We start from the raw sequence: 18,293 nt of genomic DNA on the forward strand, positions 1-18,293 counted from the left end.
TACCGCGTCGCTGACGCCCAGTCACCGCCGACACGCCTCGGACGCCGACATCCAGTCGCGGACGCCCCCGACGCTCCGACCTCGCCGCCGACACCCCCGACGCACGGAAGCTGCAGACCTGGACTCCGCCGCCGCCGACCATGCGGCCGACGCCCCCGACGCGCCGACCGCGCCGCCACCGCCACTGACGCTGTCAGCGCCTGGGACGGCGCGGAACAGCTGACCGCGCCGTGGATGCCCCCGAGCAGCAGACCGCGCCGCCGATGCAATCGGCGCCTGGGACGCCGCCATCGCACCGCAGACCCCGCGGACGCCACCGACCGCGTCGCAGACGTCCCCGACAGGCCGCAGATGCAGCTGACGCCGACCACGCCGCGGACGCCGCCAACGCGCCTCGGACGCCGACGTCCAGCCGCGGACGCCCCTGACGCGCCGACCTCGCCGCCGACACCCCCGACGCATGGAAGCTGCAGACCTGGACTCCGCCGCCGCCGACCGTGCCGCCGACGCCGCTGACGCCTCCGACGCGCCGCCCCCGCCGCCGCCACTGACGCTGTCAGCGCCTGGGACGGCGCCGAACAGCTGACCGCGCCGTGGATGCCCCCGACCAGCAGACCGTGCCGCCGACACTCCCGACACGCCGACCGCGCCGCCGATGCCATCCGCGCCTGGGACGCCGCCGAAGGGCCTCGGACGCCGCCGACGCACCGCAGACGCCGCCGACGCCATTGGCGCATGGGACGCGTCTTCTTTTCCTTGCAGTGGTCTATAGATGAAAAATTCTTTGCTCTGGAAGAGAAAGAAAAAGAACTGCGTCCGTTTGGTCTTGCTGTGAGAGAGCGAGATCACGACTTCCAGAGACTGCTCTCCTCCCATGAAGCTACTATGCAGGTAAGAGCAAAACCTCTCTCTGACTTGGTGTTCCTCTCCCACTTGTATTCGAAGCCTGAAGCAGGACCCCGTTCCATCGTTTTCTGAAAACCGGGGATTCTGCTTTACATACGGGGAGAAAACCAAAAATAGCGGTCATTAGTTCCATCATTGTAGATTCGAAAGGGAGAGACTTTAGCATTTCTACTTTCTTTTGTGATATGAACTTTGTGAGGCGAGCCAGTGAATATTGGTTTCTGTTCACATACTTCTGATTTATTTCCAATTCTTGTTCATACATAAATACACATTTTCTCTGTCCTTCTCTCTCGCTCTCTCTTACTTTTACTGAAACATTGCCAGGGTGCAAGTATTATATTGTGTTTTCTACACACAGGTCCATGAGGCACATACTATTATCCCTGTTTTATAGAGGAGGAGACAGCCTTCTGAAGCTAAGTACCCTGTCCAAGCTAACATAGCTAATAAGTAGCAGATCCAGTAACCTAGGCAGTATGGCTCCTCCGTTTCCTTCACCGTGTACCTTTGGGTAGTGCAGAAATTGAAACCATCACTATGATAGCAAATACAGTGTTTAGTATTCCTTTCGCTTATCGTTTTGTGCTTCCCTCTCTAAGGTTACACTGGGGAGAAAATAAGTAAATGAACTGAGTGTCCATTTATCCTCATCTAACATTAATTGTTACATGCCCTGAACAAATAGGATAAAGACTTATTTCAGAACGCAATAGGTACGTAAGTGGCCACTAGAGATACTTTTCTCTATTGTTAGTGTTCATTCCTGGGACATGTATTTAGAGACTTCTGTGTTCTGGGCCTGGTAAAACAAAAATGAATAAAACATGATACTTATTTTCAAGAATCTCACAGCTCCTCCTTCTGTGATAGAGTCTTTTAAGCCCTTTGCTATTTACTAGAGGCGGTTCTTTCCCCCAGAAGCTTACAGTGTCCCTTCTGTATTAGGATCTCAGTGCAACACTGCTCTGCAAACTTGGACCAGGGTGGAGTGAGGTAGCGGAGGAGCTGTGCCAGCGTCTACAGCGAAAGGAAAGGATGCTGCAGAACCTTCTGAGTGATTGAAACAAGCAAGTGGTGGAAGATGAAATGGAGATTCAAGGCCTGCTTCAGTCTGTGAACTCCAGGGAGCAGGAAAGCCAAGTAAGGACTAATGCGCTTAGCAGGAAAGTATCACATAGTGCATTTATAGTCTGCAAATAGGAAGCATTTGCAGACTGTAGATGTGTGTATGTTTATATATTTTACGGTCAACTCTGTTAGTTTCTTTCCTTCAATTTATTTTCTAGGCCACAGTTTTATTTCTTTACTTATCTATTTAGAGATGGGGGTCTCTGTTTATGCAGGCTGGTCTTGAAGTCCTGGGCTCAAGCAGTCATCCTGCCTTAGCTTCCAAAATGCTGGAATTGTAGGTGTGAGCCACTGTGCCTGGCCTTAGACCACAGTTTTATATTGATCATCAAAGTATGAAAAATAGTTTTGAAAATTTTACATTTGGAAGGCTGCCTAAACAATACATGTATCCGTTAGCTTCATTACATACGTTTTCTTTTCCTTAATAATCTGATCATTTTGAGAGAAAGGAGTAGGGGTTGTGGAGTGTTTTGATTTTGATTCTAAATTATTAAGACTAGAGTGATAACTTTGCATTTTCAGCGAAGGTATGGGAAAACTTACACTCAACATGTTTATTCTTAGCTTTTGTTAAATCTGAGTTATCTTAAGAGGAAAAAAAGATTGCATTTTTCCAAGGTCATGATGAGAGAATGAATAATCTCATTACAGTATGGGGTATACTACTTTCACAGTATTTCAGAAGTAAATTTTTTTGTTTTTGAGGTGGCATCTCCCTCTGTCATCCCAGCTGGAGTGCAGTGGCGTGATCTCAGCTCACTGCAACCTGGGCCTCCCGGGTTCAATCGATTCTCCTGCCTCAGCCTCGCAAATAGGTGGGATTACAGGCATGCACCACCATGCCCAGCTAATTTTTGTGTTTTCAGTAGAGATGAGGTTTCACCATTTGGCCATGCTGGTTTCCAGTTCCTGGCCTCAAGTGATCCACCCACCTCGGCCTCCCAAAGTGCTGAGATTACAGGCGTGAGCCACCAAGCCCTGGCCAGGGGTAAATTCTTAACTTTTCTCATTTCTATGTGTTTTCTCCTCAAATGTAAAGACTCTTAGTTGACTTGTGCTGCGTTTCAAAGACCAGTAGCTCAGAATCCCCCTAGTCAGTTTTTAGAGGAAGGCAGATTCTTTCTTGCCTATGTTATTTCACTCCATAATATTTTCTTACTTTTCCTTATCTTGTAAAGGGATTATACTCCACTCCTCTGGTTGTTAGCCCCACTGAAGTAAATACACATCTTGTTAGAAAAGTCCTGCTGTGTGCTTCAGATATTGTTCCTCAAATAGACCTAACAAAATTATTCTAAATTATTTAAGTCTGGCAAGAGGCTAGCATCTTTAAGTTTTCTTTTTAACCTGTTCGTGATTTGGTAGAATTAGTCTTTATTATACCTCAGAAAAAAAATTATGCCCTGTGGGTAATCGAATAATGAAGATGATAGAACTTACAGGAGATTTTTCAACTCAAGAAGATTAATGGTTGTATTCTTCTAGATCTGCTCGTGTAATTTGACATGCAAAAGAAATCACCTGAATAGCTTTTTCAAGACGTAGATTGTGGAGCTCAACTTCAGAGATAGAAATTAGGAGGTATAGGTGGGACTTAAGAATTTGCATTTCTAACAAGTTTCCAGGTGATCGTGATGCTGCTGGCTGGTGGACTGCATTGGAGGAGCACTGCTAAAAACTCTTAAATACTGCTAGAAAAGGAGTGCCAAGGCAGATGGGGCGCAGTATATATCTTGTATGCTATTTATTATGTTTTTTCCCCACAGTTTTCACAGATACTTTTATTAAGATACTTTGATAATACACGGATACCTCTAAAATGGTTCCATCGACATCTCCCAAGAGCCCAAATTTTACTTACTGAAAAATGGCAGTGTTTTTTCTCGTATTTCTCTTTGAAATGGTGACAAGAGCTCAGCTTCTCACTTAAAACAATAGTACTTTTCCTCAGAGACAGTTGGTGTTATGATTCGTCATCTTCTACTCTCAGTAATTTTAATATAAATTTATTATTTCCAGATTTTCTGTTTAAATGCAGACTTTCTGTGCATTAATAGTTACAAAAGTTCTAGATCTTTCCCTTATTGTGTCATTATCTGTCTTAGAAAACTGGGATTTGAAATGAAACTGAGTTTGGTGATTTTGAGATTGAGATTCCCCTGATCATGTGGTCTGATGAAAATGTTTATGTGTGTAATTGCCTCATTCAGTAAATGTGTAGTGAGTGCCTATGATGTGCCAGACACCGTACCGGGTGCTTGAGATTCAGCACCAAGATGCCTTTAGGGCCGGGCGCGGTGACTGAAGCCTGTAATCCCAGGACTTTGGGAGGCTGAGGCGGGCAGATCACGAGGTCAAGAGATCAAGACCATCCTGGTCAACATGGTGAAACCCCGTCTCTAGTAAAAATACAAAAAAAAACTAGCTGGGCATGGTGGCGCGCGCCTGTAGTCCCAGCTACTTGGGAAGCTGAGGCAAGAGGATTGCTTGAACCCAGGAGGCGGAGGTTGCAGTGAGCCGAGATTGTGCCACTGCACTCCAGCCTGGCGCCTGACAACACAGTGAGACTCCGTCAAAAAAAAAAAAAAGAGCTGTGTATCAGATAAGTGCATTAAAAAAAAAAATTCAGCACAGTAAGGGATATTGGGGATAGAGAAGAGATTGCTGGGTTCTTTAAAGTTTTATTTCCCAGCTTTATTGAGGTATAATTGCAAATACTGTCTATATTCAAGGTGTGCAGCATGATGTTTTGATATACGTATACATTGTGAAATGATTACCACCATCAAATTAACATGTCCGTCACTACGCATTTTATGCATGTGTGGTGAGGACACTAAAGATCTACTCTCTTAGCAAATTTCAAGTAAATAACATAGAATGACTCACTCAAGTAAATAATGCAGTATTATTAACTAAAGTCACCATGCGATACATTAGATTCCCAAAACATATTCATCTTGTACCTGAAAGCTTTTACCCTTTGGCCAGTGAGATTGCTTTTGTGGTTAGGATGTGCAGGGAAGGCCAACCTGATAAGGTGTCACTTGGCAAAGACCTGAAGGGAGCAAACCACACAAATGTTTGAAGAGCAATCCAGTCCGAAGAAACAGCTGTCCAAGAATAAAGACAACTGTTATCTTAATTCCAGAATCTTAACACCTAAGCCTGATAGTTCTAGCAGAACCTATTTCAGATTCTCTTTTTCTTATCTGTTACAAATGTGTTAAATTCAGTTTTTTCTCCAATGTTCTGCCTGTGAGAGTTTTTTTCCATTCACTTTAACTGGGTTTTTCCCTGTAAACTGAAAGCAGGGAAACAATTTCCTAAGAACCCACTGTTTTGTTTGTTTGTTTGCTTGTTGTTTACAAATGATTGACTTTGAAGAAGTAATACCAGGGCCGGGCGGGGTGGCTCATCCTAGCACTTTGGGAGGCCGAGGTGGGTGAATCACCTGAGGTCAAGAGTTGAAGACCAGCCTGGCCATCATGGTGAAACCCCATCTTTATTAAAAAAAAAAAAAAAGAAAAAGAAAAGAGAAATAATAGCAGAAGAAAAATTTTGTTTTACTAGAATATCTTTTTTTTTGTTTTTTTGGAGACTGAGTTTTGCTCTTGTTACCCAGGCTGGAGTGCAATGGCGCGATCTCGGCTCACTGCAACCTCCGCCTCCTGGGTTCAGGCAATTCTCCTGCCTCAGCCTCCTGAGTAGCTGGGACTACAGGCATGCGCCACCATGCCCAGCTAATTTTTTGTATTTTTAGTAGAGACAGGGTTTCACCATGTTGACCAGGATGGTCTCGATCTCTTGACCTCGTGATCCACCCGCCTCGTCCTCCCAAAGTGCTGGGATTACAGGCATGAGCCACCACGCCCGGCCCTACTAGAATATCTTTCTAATGTTATTTGTGATTTTCTCTTACTAGGTTGCTGCAGAGAAGATGATGGAAGCCTTAATGGAAAGAAATTCAGAATTACAGGCCCTGCGCCAGTATTTGGGAGGAAGAGACTCCATGATGTCCCAAGCACCCATCTCTAACCCACGAGCTGAAGTTTCCTCCTTTGGCCCCCCTCTTGGAGAACAGACTGATCAAGTAAGAAGTATAGACTTAGATAATTCATGCTGAATGTGTTTCCTTTTTACATTTGAGGTGTAAGTTTGATAATTTTAATACGAAATTGTGAGAATATTCTCAGTGCTGTCATTGTGATCATAGTTCCTGCATCTTCCTAAGTCCCCCAGTTTTTTAGGGTCCAGTGCAGATACCTTCCATAGATGATAGTACTTTTTTGACTACCAAAGAAGATGCCAGCATACCCAGATCGGCATTAGGTGAGTATGAAATTTCATTTCATTCAGGGATTTTGTTTTCTGTTAATCTTTGTATTAATAGGTTTGGCTAAGACTCTTTTTCTGTTCCTACCTTAATGGAAAAAATAAGTTTGGAATTCCTCTGAAAGGCTGAAGAACTGTCCTTACCTTATGTTGAGTTGAGGTTATGGCTTTGAGGTCACAGTTTGGCCCAGAGAAAGTCTGTCCTTATTCTCCTTTTCAGATAGTTTTGCAGGGATTCAGAAATGCAGGAGGTAGTGGTTCCAATCCTGCACAGCAAGGCCATGTGCTGACAGCTTTTCCCGGGTATCTTTCAAGTCTGGGGCCACTCGCTGTGACTTGACATCACCTACACGAAACTGTTAGGAAGGGTAGGCAGTGTACATTGAGTTATTTGCCAAGCCTAGCCCCATTCAGGGGATGGTTTAGAAAAGTCTTATGAGTAGTCATTCTCTAATTTGGAAACTTTATACTAATCAAAGAGTAAAATAATGTTGGATTTGTTTTATTTATTCTTTATTTGCCTTTTTTAAGAAGTGTACTTTTCTCTAAATTTTGTATTTTGGAAATTTCAAACCTACAGAAAAGGGGCAAGAATAGTATAGTGAAGACTCATATACATTTTTATTCAGACCAGTTATTAACGTTCTGCCACATTTGCCTTATTTCTTTGTATGTACACACACATATATGTGGATGTAATGTGTTTTCTGAACCATTGGAGAATTTCTTACAGAAATCATGACACTTTATGCTGCATACGTCAGTATTTCCTAAGAACAAGGGCATTCTCCTACATAGCTACAATATAATTATCATACTCAGAAAATTTAACCTTGATATAGGCTTAGTATCTAATACGCAGTCCACATTCAGAGTTCCTGTTGTCCCAATAATGTTGTGTATAGCTACCTTGGTTCCCTAGAACCCAGGGCTTATGCATTGTGCTTAGTTGTCATGTCTCTTAGTCTCTAATCTAAAACAGTTGTTTAGCTTTTATTTGTTTTTAGTGAGACTGGCATTTTTGAAGAATTCAGGACTGTGAATATTCCTCAATTTAGCCATGATTGTTTTCTTGTGGTTAGATTCCAGTTAAACATTTTTGGCAGGAATACCATATGGATGAATTATCCCTTCCCCTCCCCTCCCCTCCCCACCCTGTTTCTTTTCTTCTCTTTTTTTTCTGAGACAAAATCTGTCATTGCCCAGGCTGGATTGCAGTGGCGCCATCTCAGCTCACTGCAGCCTCTGCTTCCCGGGTTCAAGCGATCTTCCCACCTCAGCCTCCCAAAGTGGAGCTAGAACTACAGGCATGCGTCACCATGCTTGGCTAGTTTGTTTGTTTTGTTTTGTTTTTTTAGAGATGGGGTTTCACTGTGTTGGCCAGGCTGGTCTAGAACTCCTAGCCTCAAATGATCCACCTGCCTCAGCCTCCCAAAGTGCTGGGATTACAGGTGTGAGCCTGGATGACATCTTTCTTAGTGCATCACATCAGTGCATGATAATCAGTTTGTATCATCCTTGGTGATACGAAATTTAGTCATTTGGTTAAGGTTGTAGCTGCCAAATCCCTCCACTGTAAAAGGTGCATTTTCCTCTTTATATGTAAGTCATCTGCTGGCTGAATTTGAGATGTCGACAGTTGTTTTCCAACAATCATTCACTCAGTGGCTGTAGTATCGTTTGAGCCTTGCTTGAACCAACTCTTACATTGGTAGCTTAAAAATAGTGATGTTTCAGGGCTGGGCACGGTGGCTCATGCTTTTAATCCCAGCACTTTGGGAGGCCCAGGAGAGTAGATTACTTGAGCTCAGGAGTTCGAGGCCAATATGATGAAATTCCGTCTCTACGAAAAATACAAAAATTAGTCGAACACGGTGGCACATGCCTGTAATCCCAGCTACGCAGGAGGCTGAGGCAGGAGAACCGCTTGAATCTGGGTGGCAGAAAGATCGCCCCACTGCACACCAGCCTTGGTGAGAGAATGAGACTCAGTCTCAAAAAAAAAAAAAAAATTAAGATTTTCTGTTTGTAAAATTTCTTCTTTATTTCTTTGTGGATATTATTTTATAAAGAAGAGCTGTCCTTTCCCTATCTCTGTACTCCATTTGTTTTTATCAATATGGATTTTCAAAAATCATTATATTACTGATTTCGGTCATTATTTCCTTTACTCCTCAAATTAACCCAGATTCGGTCAGTGGGAACCTCATTGAGCTGTTTCTCTGACCCTTTGCCATATCCCCTTCAGTGTTTTTGATTTCTTTGTTTTTTGTCCTTTCATAGTTTCTGGCACAATAAGACGTTCTGTGATTACCTTTTACTTTACCTGCCTCAGTCCCAGAATGAGCCGTTATCCTAAAGAGCTCCCTGGTTCCTTTTGGTGGGTAATGGCATTGACAAACTGTGATCTGGGCACAAGATGTCTTCATTGCCACATGAATACCTTTTGCTTCTAGGCCCTTTTAAGTGAGCAGAGGTAGCAGTGAATATTTTTAAGTATGTATGTATGTATTTGTGTACATATGAAGATTTGATACTGACTTCTGTCATTCTAATTTAACAATATAGGTTCTTTTTTCCTTCATTTCATATATGTATCTCCTTGAGAGCCCTGGTTACTTATAATGTCACTATATTTCAAAATATTTACACATTTGCAGAACAGTATACTATGCAAAAGTAGTTTCTGAATTACTACATAAATACCACTATCAACAGTAAATGTATTCTGTAATGTTTACCTTTTTTTTGTAATTCTTTTTATCCTTAAGGTATTTTTGTAATTCTTTTTATCCTTAGGGTATTTTGCACTGACGGTGTTCAGTTAGTGAGTTGAAAAATATTTGGATTAATTTGTTTTGTCTTCTGGGTGGTTTTATTATCTGTTTCCTATATAGATTCATTTGTTTATATTAGGATTGAATTTTAGGTTTTTTATCTCCCATTAATTGACAAGCTGACTTACATATTAAGAATTAAACATTAACACAGTTCAAAATCCAGTATATAAAATGATATACTCAGATGTCCCATCTCTTTCCCTATCCCCTCTCTCCTGTTGCCACTCATCTCCTGAAGGTAATCAGTTTCATTTCTGGGTTATTCTTTCTGTGTATCTTTTTGCAAAAATCGGCAAATGAATCATCTGTGTCTATGTAATGTATATATGTATATTCTTATTCCCCCTTTTCCTAATCTAAAACCTACTACCTTAGATGTATTCTTAAGCATGTAGCTTGTTTTCGTTAACATAGTCTCAGGATTTCTAAATGACTCCATATAAGTTGATAAAAGATCGTCCTTATTCCTTTTTTACATCAGTATATAGTTCCATCTGTGAATATACTATACTTTATTCAGTCTTTTCTTTATAGAATGCAGGATGACTGTGGTATTTAGCTCTTAGAAATAACGCTACAAAGAACAACCTGCGTAGATGTTTTATTTTTTTCTTATTATTGGAATGTGTCCTCAGTAAATTCCTCAAAGGAGGCAGCTGATATCACATTATGTTCATAGCAATTAAAACTAGCACTCTATTTTCATTTTAGGAGACCTGAACACAGTGGCAGGGCTGGAAAAAGAACTGAGTAATGCCAAAGAGGAACTTGAACTCATGGCTAAAAAAGAGAAAGTCAGGTGAGTTTTCTAGTCAAGTCTTAATTTTAAAATCCCTATGATTTTTTCTTTCAAAATAGTTTATATTCAAAAGCGTATAATTCTCCAAGTAGAGTATCTGAGTCCAAATGCCAGGTATGACTTTTTTTCTTTTTGGGGAAAAATGTAAGTTATTTTTTATATACATTATCTCAACAAGATGCTCCTGTTTTTATATTGGGACCATTAAAACTTACTAAGTGCTGGAAAAACACAACTCTCACTCCCCATTGCTAATTGGAATAAAACAACTGTAAAGGCCAGGCGTGGTGGCTCACGCCTGTAATCCTGGCACTTTGGGAGGCTGAGGCAGGCTGATCACTTGAGGTCAGGAGTTGGAGACCAGCCTGGCCAATATGGCGAAATCCCATCTCTACTAAAAATACAAAAATTAGCCGGGTATGATTTCGGGTGCTTGTAATCCCAGCTACTCGGGAGGCTGAGGCAGGAGAATCACTTGAACCTGGGAGGCAGAGGTTGCAGTGAGCTGAGATCGTGCCATCAGACTCCAGCCTAGGAAAGAAGCAAAACTCCACCTCCAAAAATAATAATAATAGTAAATAACTAGTGTAAATAGGAAGTATTGTGTGATTGCTGCTTAGAGTTATGACATTAGACCCATGAAATTAGTTTTATAAACATGAAACGAGGAACTTCGATATAGTCAATGTTTATTGAGTATTCATATGCAATGTACTGTGCTAGGTATTTAAATTAGCACGAATGCTTACAACTCTACATGAAGTAAATGGTGTCGGCCCCATTATTATAGATGAAGAAACTGAAACACTGATTTCTCTTATAGAATGAGAGTGGAGAATAGTCATGTAACTAATAAATGCCACAGCTTTGATTCAAACTCCTGTCGTTTGTGACTTCACATAATTCCTAAGATTCATTTTTCCCATCTTATGCTTTAACTCCCTTGAGCGTAGACGTTTCATCAGTTCTTTTAGAAGGGGCTTTTCAGCCTTAGAGATTCGCACCCCCCTGCCTTTCCTATATATATTTTCTTTTTCTGTTCCTAGAACAGAAAAAGTCTGATGTACCTACAGAGTCACGAGTGAGGAGTAAAATGGCCGATATTCAAGTTGGAAAAGCAGGCGGGAACCAGATCACTAGGTTTGTTAGAAGAATTAAATATAGACAGGAAATATGTATTTCCTAAATATATACACAGCTGGTTGCATATTCAGCTGTGATGTTGAGGAAATATGAGGACCACAGCGCAGAGTTACAGACTACAACTAAAAGCTTGTTTGTTACTCTGGCATCTCTTTTAGAAGATCAGTCGGTGTCGTGGCTTCCTAAATTAACTTTAGCTAGCTAGTCTAAGTAGCTCCTTAGATTTTTTTTCTACCTTTTGCCATAGCTAGATGTATAATATGGAACCTGTGTTTGTGTTTGTGATGGAATTAACATTTTATCTTTTGATTTTATTACCATATTTCTGCTTACAAACAGACTCATGTTTTTGACTCAGTTAGTTTTTAGGATATGAGAATGTGTGGCATTTAAGAAATACCAGTTTTTAAAATCCCCTAGTCTCTTTTCCTTTTTGAGGCTCTACCTTAGCCGTTATCTGATTATTCATGTCAGGTATTTTAGTTTCCACGTGCTCTTCCTGTTTTTCTCACATATACCAAATCCAGAGTAATGTGACTTTTTGGTTCTGTCCTGTTTTCAGAATCATGAAATTCTAATGCCTATGAATGGGTATTTTGAGGGGCTGATACTTAACTATTGCTAACTAGCTTTAGAGGGTTTGTGTAAAATAACTTGCCCTTACCATAAAGACTGTGTGAATACGCGGCATCTGCTGAGAAGACGTGATAGCCTAGTGGCTCTGAGTCAGCTTCCTTGAGTTCACATTCTAGATTTACCACTTACTAGCTAGCCCTGTGATTTTTGCACAGGTTAGTTAGTTTCTCTCAGACTCAATCACCTTGTCTGTAAGTTGAAGAGTGGAAGTCACCTTATGTTTAAATCAAAGAGGAGTTATCTCATAGGATTGTTGTGAGGATTCACTCCTTCATTCATTAGCTATATGGGAACCTTCTCTCAGCTTGGGCTTGTGCTGGGGATGAGGTAGTGAATGAAATCCGCAAGGTCTCTGTCTCTATGTAGTTAATTTCCACTGGGGAGATACAGACAATAAACAAATAGATAGAATTATGATAGTAAGTGATATGAGGGAAATGATAGAAAGTAACATGGATGGAGACCATCTTAAATAGGGTGGCCAAAGAAGGCTTCTCTGAGCAGATGACACATAAGCTGGGACCTGAGGATCAGAAAGAGACAGCCCTGGGAAAGATATTTCAGGCAAAGGGGGTAGTAGTTGTAAAGGCCTTGAGTTAAGAGAACATCTGGTGTTCCTAGAACAGAAAAAGTCTAGTGTACCTACAGAGTCATGAGTGAGGAGTAAAATGGCAGATACTAAAGTGGGAAAAGTAGGCAGGAAGCAGAGCACTAGGTTTGTTAAAAGAATTAACTCTATACAAAGTATTTGTTAGGGAGCCGGTGACATAGTAAATGTTAGCAGATATGGTTATGATCATGATTTTTTTTTTTTTGAGACAGAGTCTTGCTCTGTCACCCAGGCTAGAGTGCAATGGCATGATCTCCACTCACTGCAACCTCCACCTCCCAGGTTCAAGCAATTCTCCTGCCTCAGCCTTCTGAGTAGCTGGCATTGCTGGCATTCACCACCATGCCTGGCTATGTATTTTTAGTAGAGACCGGTTTCACCATTTGGGTCAGGCTGCTCTCGAACTCCTGACCTCATGATCCACCCGCCTGGTCTTCCCAAAGTTCTGGGATTACAGGTGTGAGCCATGGCGCCCAGCCTATGATGAGTTTTAATGAACTTTGTCATAACCAAGTATTTGTCATTTTCTGTTGAGAACACTGAAAGTTCAGGGCATGTAGCGCTAGCTTTTGGCAGGATTCCTTCAGAGGTGGTGGCATGTTCTTCCATCTGGGGGCATGTAATGTTTGGTGATCTCTTGTGATGTTAGCAGCTTTTGTGGTTTGATGCCTAATCCATTAATTCATTAAGGGTTGAAAAATGGAGATATCCTAATGCTATCATTTTTTCCTCTATTAGCTGAAGTACTTACATAAACACTTCATCTCTTTTTGCTTCTGCTAATGGTCACCATTCTTTTTCAGTCACATAATAAGCTTGTTAAACAAATTTGGTGTGTTTTATGGTGGCAGTTAAGGTGGAAGACATTATTAAAAAGAACTATTACATCTTCCCATAAAACATCCTTTGTTACCATACTACATGGATTTTTTATTTGATCCTGTAGAACCCTATTCTTGTCTCGTTTTCCCTTGCATTACTGGCTGATAGTGATATGATATGCAAAAGCATTTGCCTCCGTGTTAAAATGTAAACATGGCAGATATTGTTTCCTCTATTCACAGTTGGAATTTTGTGCTCTACAGTCCATGATGGCTGTGCAAGAAGAAGAGCTGCAGGTGTGGGAAGAAGAGCTGCAGGTGCGGGAAGAAGAGCTGCAGGTGCGGGGAGAAGAGCCGCAGGTGCGGGAAGAAGAGCTGCAGGTGCGGGGAGAGGAGCTGCAGGTGCGGGGAGAAGAGCTGCAGGTGCGGGGAGAAGAGCTGCAGGTGCGGGGAGAAGAGCTGCAGGTGCGGGGAGAAGAGCTGCAGGTGCAGGCTGTTGATATGGAGCCTCTGACCAGGAAAATACAGATTAAAGAAGACCTCATAAAGGTCCTTCAAAACTTTTTACAGATCATTGGAAATGTTCACATCTCAGATTACCTGTAGGGCATCTTCGGATACTATACACACATTGAATCCCTTGCCCAGTGCTTATCAGTATCTGACTTGAAAGTATAGGCAGACTGTCTGAAGAACATTTGTTCCTCTGCTCCTCAACTGAATAATGCTTTTATTACTATTTTCATGTTTACACTTACTCTTCTACTTCTAGGACCTCCACATACAACTGGTTATCCTGAAGACATACCAGCTGTGGAACGCCTGACCCAGAAAGTATTACTTCTTTGGGAAAAAGTTGCTTCAGTAGAATCCCAGGGTCAAGAAATTTCAGGAAACCAAAGATGACAGGTAAGTCATTGGAATATAGACTCACTCTCTCAATGTCTGTCTGTCTCTCTCTCTCTCTCTCCCTCTCTCTCCCCCCATATATATATATATATATATACACACACACACACACACACACACATTTATACATATATATATATACATACATTTATATATATATATATATATGTATGTATGGAGTCTCACTGTGTCACCCAAGCTCGAGCGCAGTGGTACGACCATGGCTCACTGCAGCCTCAAACTCTGGGGCTCAAGGCATCTTCCTGCCTCAGCTTCCTGAGTAGCTGGAGCTGCAGGTGCATACCACCACACCCGGCACAAACCTTGTTTTTCTACTGTGAAATAAACCGTGGTGTTGGTTTTTCATAAATGGTATTTCATCGGGAAACTGCTCTAAAGTTTCCTACTTTGATCGATAGCAGCTATAGATGCCTCTTTCTGACATGTGGTTCTGTAAAGAGCAGCAGTTCTTTTGGACACATACCAATAGTTATCCCTCACACTCATATATAAGTCATCTCCCTCTCAACTGAATCTTTCTCCTCTATCTGCATTTAACCATGTTCACATCTCTCCCAGTTTAAAAAAAGAAAGAAACCCCTGCCTTTGCCCCAGCTTTCTTTGTAGCTACAGCCCCGTTTAACCTTTCTTTTGCAACAGACTTATTTGCCTGTACTCCCTGTCTCCATTAGCATCTCTCTCACTAACTACTCACCCCATTCCATTCTGGCTTTCAGCTCTACCTTAAACACCTCTCTGTTGGTTATACATGATCATAGCTCGTTATCTTTATAGCACTATTACACTCACAATGGCACACCTCTATGATTAATGAATGTCTTTTTCCTCTAGTAGATAGTAGGCTTTCCCTTAGAACCTGGAACGGAGTCTTTCCCATAGAAGGTGCTCAATAAATATTTATTGAATGAATGAAGAATACTGGTAACTCCTATTATTTATGTTTCCCTCTTGCCTGTCCCGTTTCCCTCTTACTCCTTTCTCTTAGCTGCTTTCCTGTGCTTCTAGGTTCTCTCTCCTTTTTCTCCTTTTTGCTCCCATGTTTGAATTGCACCTTACAGGGTTTTAAAGATTAAAAAAATAGTGAATATGACATTGATTTGAAAACTATACAATACTATCAAAAGCTTAAGTACTAAGATAGCGGACTTTTTAAGTCATAGTACATGCTAATGCATTTTCTTGCTTCTTGGGAAAACTGTAGAATACTATCAAAAGCTTAAGTACTAAGATAGCGGGCTTTTTAAGTCATAGTACGTGCTAATGCATTTTCTGGTTTCCCAGGATGAACTGTGGCTTCATGTCTCACTGCTCCATTTGTGTATTGCTTCTTCTCTCTCCTTTTCTCAGTTGCTGCTGATGCTAGAAGGACTAGTGGATGAACAGAATCAGCTCAGTGAGGACTTAGAAGCAAAGAGATGGCTCTCTAGCAGTCTGGTGAAGTTCCATGCCCATCCAGAGAGGTAAGAGAATGGCTATTTTTCCTTTTATTCTTTGTTGAAATTTTTATTTCTTTTACTATTGTATTCTTTTTATGCCTTTTCTTCTTCCTGAGGTGTAGATGCTTATGATACTGAACAGGGGATAAAAAACAAGGACAATTCCTGGGGCTACCCACGTTGTCATTTGTTTTATGGATTGCTCTGCGCCTCAGTGTCAAAATCTTAAGTCAGGAATAGTGCCTGTTTCACACAGCGATTGCAGAGATTAAATGAGAAGACAGCTTTGGTGTCTAAAACAATGCCTTGCATATAGTCAGCACTCAATGTATGTTCCTTTCCTTTTGTGATCCATGTCCTGTTAAAGGCTGTTCTGTTATAAAAGTAAGGCTACACCCTGTCTCTACTGAAAAAAACAAAACTTCGCAGGGCATGGTAGTGTGCGCCTGTAGTCCCAGCTACTCGGAAGGCTGAGGCAAGAGAATCACTTGAACCCAGGAGGCGGAGGTTACAGTGAGACAAGATCGTGCCACTGCGCTCCAGCCTGGCGACAGAAAGACACTCTGTCTCAAAAAAAAAAAAGAAAAGTCGGGGTATAAAGGGCACTGATAACACATAGACAGAGGAAGGGGAGCATCACACACTGTGGTCTGTTGCGGGGAAATAGGGGAGGGACAGCAGGGGGTAGGGAGTTGGGGAGAGATAGCATGGGGAGAAATGCCAGATATAGGTGATGGGGAGGAAGGCAGCAAATCACACTGCCATGTGTGTACCTATGCAGCAATTTTACATGTTCTTCACATGTACCCCAAAGCCTAAAATGCAATTAAAAAAAGAGAGAAAAAAAAGGGCACTGATATTTATTTAATATCATTGAAGAAAATATATTAATTTGGATGGCTGATATCACCCCGAGACCACCGATAGCCATCATGACGAATACATTTTCTTCTACCTGTTGATTTTTGGTCATATGTATGATACCTCTCTGAATCATTTTATATTCTCTTCATTTCTTTTCCTCATTTTGCCTTCTCTTTAGCACCTTTTACTGTTTTTCACTTTTTATTTTTTACTATTCAGTTTTTTTCTAATTTATTGTTGGGCTTTAAAAATGTTTTCTTTGTACCAGGAAAATGAAGGCAGAGGAAAGGTATGATAGGACCAGTTGATTTTGTGACTTTTTTTTTTTTTTTTTCAGCAAAGCGATTTATTAGAAAGAGAGAGAGAGGTTCCAGATAAGTTTGGGGTTTTTTTGAGATGGAGTCTTGCTCTGTTGCCGACGCTGGAGTCCAGTGGCACATTCTCGGCTCACTACAACCACTGCCTCCCAGGTTCTAGTGATTCTCCTGTCTCAGCCTCCTGAGTAGCTGGGATTACAGGTCCATGCCACCATGCCTGGCTAATGTTTGTATTTATATTTATTTCCTTATTTATTTGTATATTATAGGGAAGGCTTGGATTGATGTGTTTATCTATCTAGCTATCTAATTATTTAGAGGCAGCCTGACATCTACTCATTTATTTATTTAGGCCCAGGCTTGCAACATTTATTTATATACTTACGTATTAGTGTGCAGCCTTGCATTTATTTATTTACTTACCTATCTGTATAATGATTTAGAGGCAGGCTTGCATTTATTTACTTAGATGCAGGCTCGCATTTATTTATTTATTTATTTATTTATTTTAGACCGAGTCTTGCTCTGTTCACCAGGCTGGAGTGCAGTTGTGTGATCTTGACTCACTGCAACCTCTGCCTCCTGGGTTCATGCGATTCTTCTGCTTCCATGAGATCAGCCTGGGCCATTGCAAATATGTAGATATGAACTGCCCCTGCTTACCTCACCTGTATTGGGTGGTGAATCCTCATGATTCAAGCAGAGGCTTTCCTGCCAGGATGTCTGAACTCAACAGAGGGTTCTTTGGTCTTAGAGAAAGAAGCAAAGATCTGATCTGCCACCGGAAGAAAGTGAGTGGCTTCTGTCTAGGAATCCAGAGTCTAATTTACATACCTGTCCACAATGTGTGTGTGCCCTTTGCTCTGCATTATCTCTAACACTTATCATTCACCTTTTTAATAAAAGCCATTCTAACAGGTACGAGGTGATATCTCATTATGGTTTTAATTTGCATTTCCCTAATGATTAGTGATGCTGAGCATTTGAAAAAAGCTAATTTTTATTCCTTAATGTTGAGAACTGACTTAACATTGTGACAGATACGAAGCAATCGGGTAAAAACAAAACAATGCCATTCAAACAGGCGATCAGATGTGCACATAGGCCTTTGTGGGACAAATGGGAACCCAGCGCGCAGAAAGGCCAATTATATGGAAGCGATACCACAGGTGAGTTAGGAAATGTGAAAAAAAAAACAATAAGAGATATAATTAAAAATAGACCTTATGGATTCACACCATCACTACAAATACCGGAAGCCCTGGAGTTTCATTGGGGGAAAGAAATATTTGCTGTTTATGCATGATCAAAACTAACCAAAAGGCTAGATCCTGAGTTACTTTTCAGGTATTTACATTTACAATTTAAACTTAGCCAAAGAAAGTCCACTTTGAGATAGAAATATGAAAACCCAGATTAGCCTGGGTAAAAATCAGATCTCTAGGCAATGTTTGATTTTCTCACTTTAAAGTGGGAAATTCGATCAGATGTACCTTACAGTTTTTTTGGTGTTAACATTCAT

The 18,293-nt window shown here is 41.3% G+C and overlaps 1 long non-coding RNA gene across 5 annotated transcripts; it reads left to right on the forward strand.

Annotated features, from left to right (window-relative positions):
- Nucleotides 1–747: 747 nt before the first annotated feature.
- LOC135269424 (uncharacterized) lies at nucleotides 748–17,689 on the forward strand. Of its 5 annotated transcripts, XR_010337721.1 has the most exons (9): nucleotides 748–891; nucleotides 1,855–2,049; nucleotides 5,966–6,133; nucleotides 6,275–6,372; nucleotides 9,927–10,014; nucleotides 13,468–13,605; nucleotides 13,690–13,710; nucleotides 13,997–15,614; nucleotides 17,284–17,689. It is a non-coding gene; the product is annotated as an uncharacterized LOC135269424 (long non-coding RNA). The 5 variants fall into 5 exon arrangements; XR_010337718.1 differs by lacking the exon at nucleotides 13,690–13,710; XR_010337722.1 differs by lacking the exon at nucleotides 13,690–13,710 and having other exon boundaries at nucleotides 13,468–13,584.
- Nucleotides 17,690–18,293: the final 604 nt, after the last annotated feature.

The sequence above is a fragment of the Aotus nancymaae genome, unplaced genomic scaffold (genome assembly GCF_030222135.1).
Source record: "Aotus nancymaae isolate 86718 unplaced genomic scaffold, 86718_ANA_hifiasm-v0.15.2.pri h1tg000053l, whole genome shotgun sequence".
Lineage (NCBI taxonomy): Eukaryota > Metazoa > Chordata > Mammalia > Primates > Aotidae > Aotus > Aotus nancymaae.